Source organism: Rhineura floridana, chromosome 5 (genome assembly GCF_030035675.1).
Source record: "Rhineura floridana isolate rRhiFlo1 chromosome 5, rRhiFlo1.hap2, whole genome shotgun sequence".
NCBI classification, from domain to species: Eukaryota; Metazoa; Chordata; class Lepidosauria; order Squamata; family Rhineuridae; genus Rhineura; species Rhineura floridana.
In genome coordinates, this window is record NC_084484.1 from 150493360 (window position 1) to 150500677 (window position 7318).

The 7318-nt window shown below is 42.0% G+C and overlaps 1 protein-coding gene across 1 annotated transcript in view; it reads left to right on the top strand.

The window, feature by feature from the left end:
- The window catches only part of STARD13 (StAR related lipid transfer domain containing 13), a 213667-nt gene that overhangs the window by 29473 nt on the left and 176876 nt on the right, over nucleotides 1-7318 (top strand). The gene's annotated exons all lie outside the window — the stretch shown is intronic.

Sequence of the window (7318 nt, forward strand, 5' to 3'; positions counted from 1 at the left end):
TCTTTTTACTTTCCAGTGTTTTTTTGTTGGTGCTGCTCCATTCCCCCCCCCATCTGTACATCCACTTACTCTGCCCTTAATATTTTAAGAACCTAAAGCAAAACATCTGTTTAGCTAGAAATGGTGGGTTGGACAGCAAACCCTCCCACCATGGTTGTGTGACTTCAAAAATGCAGATGCATTTTCCCCAGTCAGTGCAAAGAGGTGTTCACTTTCATTTGCTCCTCAATTCCTGCTATTGCTCTATTATGGAAAAATCAATCACTGTGTCATTACAGAATGTCCAGAAATGCCTTGTGTGCTTCCTCAGAAGAACATGTAAGGATGAGAAAGATTCTGAACAAAATCATGACAGTTAACAACATTAGGGAGAGAGGAACACATTATAGTTTGAAGCTCCACAAGTGAAGCAAGAATGGTAAAAGCCTGTTTTCCAGGTATCCACACTGGACTAAATTTTTGTATAGAAAATCTTGATGCAGCCAAATGCTGCTACTCTTAGGAATGGTCTATGACTAAACACTGGCTGGGCAACTCTGTTGATTCCCAAGTTGCCTTATGGAATGGAAAGCTTGCCCAAGTGCTTGAATCAGTTGCATCTAGATACACTCTGCCTATGGTTTGAACCTAGATATGATGAAGGCCTTCAGACAATGAAGCAGCAGGGGATCATCTGCTGGAGTGACAATGGCAGCATCCAACAAACTTGGGAAGCATCCAACAGATCACAGTTTAGAGCTCACATTAGAGACTTCATTATAGTGATTATAGCAGCAATACATCCATCACTGTTGTATCAGCACAGGATTGTCCAGCAGAGTTACTCCCAATAGCCTGAGGGTTCATTAAATTTGAGCCCCCTGGTAGAAATAATGACTGTTAAGTCTCCAACTGTAACATGTTTGTAAGACATTTTTTCTGAGAAGATCTGAATCTAGTTGGACTAAGATGCTACATATTCATTCATTCCTCCCAGCCCAGCACAGCAAACAAAGGCACTAAAAACATCATAAAAACAGACTTTAAAATACATTAAAACAAAACATCTTTAAAAACATTTGTATAAAAACATAGAGAATATTCTATACCCACCTCGGAATAAATCCCATTGAACTTAATGGAGCTTGTAGATATAGGATTTCACTGCCTGGCTGCGATGCGATGTAAACTTTCCAAATAGTAAAGTCTGTTAAACGCAGTGGGACTTCTGAGTAAACATGCACATGATTGCTGTGTAATTTAATTATATTGCCTTATTATAAGGTCAGTGTTTTCAAAAGCATTGTATTACATATGTACTAGGTAGAGAGAGAAAACTATTACTTGCTCAGATATAATGTTGATCTTTAGGCTGTGTGATAGGGAGCCATTGTGACTGCTGTCATTCCTTCCTGCTGATCCTATGAACAACACTCCTTCATGCCGAATGGATATGTCAGCGTACATCCTCTTTTTACAAAAACTCCTATTCCATGTGTCTTAGTCAGGTCCATTAATGCTTTTAATATCAAAAGAAATATTTTATAGCATCGTTATCCTCTAAATCTGCACTTCTTAAAATGCAGGTAGATAATTCCAGTGTTCAAATTGGAGGGGAACACAGATGCATAATTCTGAAGGCTGCTCTGCTGAGCTGAGGATTTTGTGTGGGTGTTTTTCAGTGTTACTTTTACTTGTAGAAATCCCCTTGCACAGCAGTATCTTTTTTACAAGAAACTGTCAGACAGTTTACACATAGCTGCTGTCTTGCTTCTAAAACACATCAGTATCTCTCTAGCTTTCGAAGTTTGGTTGTTTTTTAAGAGCTTTATTATGCCATTTCTTTCCACCTCTCTCTGTTGGATAGAAATCATTTATGAAGTCTCTCACCCACCATAAAAGTTAGAGTCCGGGAAAATCAAGGAAGAACAATCTTTATTTACAAAAACATCCTTGTGAAAAATAGAAAGCTATATTCCGTTTGCAGCTTTCCCTGATGATTTCCCAAGAGATGTATAGAATCATAAGTTAGATTTGGACAGGATCTTGGAGGTCATCTAGTCCAACTCAGTGCAGGAAGCCTAAAGAACTTCAGCAGCCCCAACAGATGGTTATTCAGACTAACACCTCCATTGAGGAAGATAGCTCGCCACCTCTTGAGGCAGTATACTGTGATAATACTAATAATCTGCACAGAGCTTACACTGCAATGGTTCTTATTTACCAAGGAGAGTGCCTATTTTCTGCAACCTCTTTCTTGTAAATCACTGCCCTTATTTCTGTCACTTGAAAATGCCTTGTTAATATTTTGTTTGTGTTGGTAAATGTGCCTACTCCCAAGGGTCTCCATGAGTGCAAATATCTGAATGGAGGGGAGATGCATCCTGTCTTTAATGCATATGCGTGTCAATGCACATACATGACACACACAGAGTCATTGCAGCTACTGTGTAGTACACATTGGAAAAACATCTCACTCATTCACAGTTTGAGACAGATTAGAGATGCTGCTGGCGTGCTGCCCACGTAGCTGTGCAGCAGCCTGCCTCCACAATTTAGTGGAGGCAGTCTCTGATGTGGTGTGGAAGAACCCAGCTCAGTAATTCTGGGTGACTTCAACATTCATGTGAAGGCCACATCTGGACAACCTTCGGAGTTCATGGCCTCCATGACAACTGTGGGGCTGCCAGAAGTTGTTATCAGCTTGAAGCACAGAGTAGGACATACCCTCAATGTGGTCTTTGCTCCATGTGGCTGTGGTGCAGTAGTGGGGGAGGGGTTTCAGAGTGACCTCAGTGTCATGATTAGACCACTTTTCTTGATGTTTGGCCTTGTAGGTGGCACATTTCCCCTGCAGCAATGGGGAATCCATTTAGACTATGGAACCTGATGTATTTCTGAATGTAGTGATTGATTTTCCAGTGGAGAGACCTGGCAAACCTGCTGAGGTTCTTGTCTCATTGTGGAATGGCAAGATGTAAAGGGCTGTAGACACAGCCACTCCCAAGTGCCCTTTCCAGTGCTGCAGAGCTCATGGAGTTCCCTAGTACTCTGTGGACTTGCAGGCAATGAAGCAGCCCAGATGATGACTAGACTGCAGGTGGTAGAAATCTGAGACTGACTGAACCCTGGTTATTGCATATAATCCCACCTACCACATGGCAGTGAGGACAGCAAAGAAGGCATGCTTTGCTGCCTCCATTGTATCAAGTAGCTGTCCAGCAGATCTCTTCAGGATAGTCTAGAGGTTGTCCTTGGAGGGCACACCACTGGAACCCTTGAAGCCTTGGCTTTTTGGCACCTATTAAGAACCATTTTTCAACAAACCTTTTAAGTGGAGATCTTTATCTCAGTCTGTGTCTGTATTTGATTTGAAATTGTTTTGACGTATGAAATTGTTTTTAATTGTTTTTACATACAGAAGTCTTTTTAATTGCTTTGTAATTGTTATAACTATTTTTATATATTAAACTATGTAATTGTTTTTATTGGGAATTTCTTTCGAGATATTTTATGGGAAATGATTCATAAATAGAACTAAATAAATAAAACTTGGCACAGCACTTTAAAGATAAAGTCACTCACCTTTGGAATGATCTTGATGCCATGGTTATGGCAGTTCCTTTTTATGAGCAGTGGGGACTATCCCTTTGCGTAAAGGTGCATTAAGCACCCCCTGGACCCAACTGGCCATATCTTGCTGACCAGAGAGATGCTCTAAGTAGTGCTGTATGCTCCTGAGGTTTGTCTTTTGTCCACTGAGACCAGGGTCCTTAATGTGGCAGCACCTGCCCTTTGGAATGTGCTTCCAATGATAATCTGGTGGGCACCTACAGTATTGATTGATTGATTGATATCCCACCCTTCCTCCAAGCAGAAGCCCAGTATTGGCATGCATGCATGCATTCATTCGATTTATATCCCGCCCTTTCTCCCAGTAGGAGCCCAGGCTTTCCCTGAGAAGCGATTCAGCTATGCTGATGTATTAAATTGAACTGCTGATTTGTAATGTATTTTGTAACTGTTTTGTGAATGCTTTGGAAGACTTCTAACATGCACCACTCATGGAAATCTCACTTGAACATTCCTCTTGGCCGATGCTAGAACCTGCAAAGGGAATGCTGCTCAGCCAAAAACACTCAGAAACCTCTTGAAAGGCCCTCACCAACATGATATCTGTGGGTCTTTGCGCTACCCACAGGATGTTGTAGTTATAAATATAATTTTAATTTCCTCTAATAGGAAACTCGTGATTAGTGCCTATTCGTTTGGAAACAAAATGGGCTTAGTCAAAATAAGATTGTACACACTCGGGGGAGTCCCTAGGCATGAAAAGCTATGAAATGCCATAAAATCTGAATTCATTTAATAATATGGGGGTGGCAAACCTCAGGTCTGGGAGCTGAATGTAGGTCTCTCTATTTGGCCCTTGGGACTCCTCCTGGGCTACAATCCCCATTGGCCCCCTTCGCACCCTTCTTGGGTGTGCCTTTAAACTGAACATGCTTCTTGCTTGCCTGGATGGAGACTAGAGAGGGGTGTGAGGGTGTGTATAGAAACTAGCCTACTGTACAAAAGTCAAAATTACATTCTCTGCCCACTTTTGCTTCTGGCCCTTACTACCACTGACAAGTGCGCACCCCTCACCGACCCCAGAAGGCTTCCCAGGCTGAAGGCTGAAAACATTTTCCCACCCCTGTTATAAGAGGTACAGGAAGCATAACAGAGAAGTAGTATTAAGAGAGTTACAGTGTGAGTTCCATAAATTAAGTTCTAAAATGGTCCCATATAAAACACACACACACACATACAACTTCAGGATTATCTGTTGCATTGCTTTGAATATGAGACTTTTCCTTTTAGCGCCAGCCTAAATATAGACTATAAGAATTCCTTTAGAGGTTTTGTCATGACCCCCGAATCTAGCAGTGATTCAGAAACAGAATTGGAGGTTGTAAGAGCTCCAGATAGGGAGCCAGGTCAGGTTCAGGGCTCAGAAATGCATTCTGAAGACAGGAAGACCATTGTGGCTGAGGCTGTTGGACAGAAGGCCCCAGAGGAACGTCCTAGACCACCAAGACCCATAGGGCCACAGCCTAGACCCTCATGGGCACCTTTACATGAGCCTGAAGAACCAGATGCCTTCCACCACATGTTGCCAGTTAGGCAGAGCCAGGAGCACAGCAGGAGGGGGCTATGGAATGGAGGAGTTCCTGTCTTCAGGCCAGAGGATTAGCTCTTCAAGTTTTATACAGGGGTGTGTAGCCTGGAAAAGGTAGTCTGGAGACAGACTTAACAGGTCTCAGTCTATTCCCAACTTTAGTTGTAGGAAGTTGCTCCTCTGGAGCTATCCATGGTCCGTCAGCCTTGTTGCTTTCTCCGTGGGATCTGGCATCCGTCCAGAACACAACAGTTTTAATGCTACAACATACTGTTATGAGCATGGGGGTTGGAATGGATGATCCCTGGGGGTCCAACCTCTGATTTGGAATCCTGTGCCTTGGAATTAGGAACTCGCTCTGCTGGTCAGATGAGTCTTTTGTTAAGCTAATAGAGTGGCTAGGTAGGATAATGGGTCTATCAGTTGCCCAGCAACTGGTGAATGGGCCAGGAAGACCCTTTTGTCATTGAAACTCTTCAGGAGAGCCTCCCCTGCCGCCGCCCGGCTGCTAGGAGAGGTTTGTGCTTTGAGTGTTTTTAGAATTGTCTATAGAATTGCTGGGAACTGAAAGCAGGCAGAGAGGCTGGCTCTCTGCACCATGGCATTTGGGGTGCCTGCTGTAACACTGATGGGAAAGCTGGATATTGGACTGCTGATGCCTTGAACCTCTCCATCCTAAACTCAGGTTGGAATGTGTGTAAATAAACAAACCATATTTCATAAAAACACCGCAGTCTCCACTGACCTTCTTCCCAAAGGAAACCAAACCCTGGAGGAGCGCAGGGACCCTGGAAATCTCACCGCTCAGAGATTGGGGAGGCACACAACAATACTTTAATGTTGCTGGTTGTAATTTACTATGTTGGTGAGACTGAAACGAGACTTATAGTTGAATTCCCACTTTCCCTCAAAGAAGTTTGTTGTGGCTTCTTTAGAAGAGCTATTTCATTTCACACCCTATGAATGAACATTATAAGGAGAAATTTTGATGCAATAAATTCTGAAATGATTCCATCTGTGGTACAATCATACGGTTAAAAAATGAACAGAGGTATGTCAGCTTTCATTGGACTCAGGAGCCTTCTTAAATTTGTACATTAAATAGATGAAAAGTAATTTTAGCAGTTCATTGAAGACTTTGATCATATCAGTGTTTTTAGAAAAATTAAGCGAAAGCAGAAATTTAACTACATAAAACTTTGAATATGCTCTGGGACATTAATAAACTAATATAATATAATATTCTTCCATGTAATAGATCAGTGGCCCAAGGGGCTTTGTAGAAACAGGTAGATTCCAGTAAATTTAAAAAAAACTGTAATGAGGTGGTAGTCACAAGGAATTATGCACATCAAACAATTACTGTCTCCTCTATCTATTCATATTGTTTGGTGTTATGTTTTACAGTGATTGCTTGATCAAGCTGCTAGTTTTATAACAAGGGTACAATCCAATCCAATGTGTGGACTGTATTGATGTAATGTAGTCAATTACATTTTGACCTGAACACTAATTTAAGTTACAATCTTATATCCATTTATCTGGGTTTTTAAAAAATTATTATTGCATTTATATACCCTGCCTTTCCACCAAGAAACTCAAGATGATGTATGTGGTTCTCCCTGTCCCCATTTTATTCTTACAACAACATTGTGAGGTAGGTTAGGCTGAGAGATGGTGACTGGTCCAAGGGCACCCACTGAGCTTCAGAGCTCTGTAGGCCTCCCAGGTTCTAGTCCAATACTAACCTTATAGCAATTGGTCTGCTGCTTAATGGGACTTGCACCTGAGTGAACATGTATACTATGGTGCTGTTAAACACTTACTTGAGCAATGACGGTCTTTGTGTGGTGTAGGAGTCATTGCATGCCTCTCTCCTCCACCACACACATAACATAACCTATGATGCAGGCACTCTACATTTCCATACACAAAACTTTCTAAATCTCATAATTCCTCCCTCTCAGAAATGGTAGTGGTTATGGATAGATCATGTGAATCAGGCTTTTGCACATACTGTCTTCTGCCCAGAGTGCTCATGCTGCACTGTTCTTTATTGTGCAGGGGAGGGGAGGGGAATAGATCTATTAATCCATCCATCACAGAAAGACATCCACTTTTCAAATGTTTGAAACTGGCTATAGTCCCACAGCTCAGAAAGGAATCAGGTAACTCCAT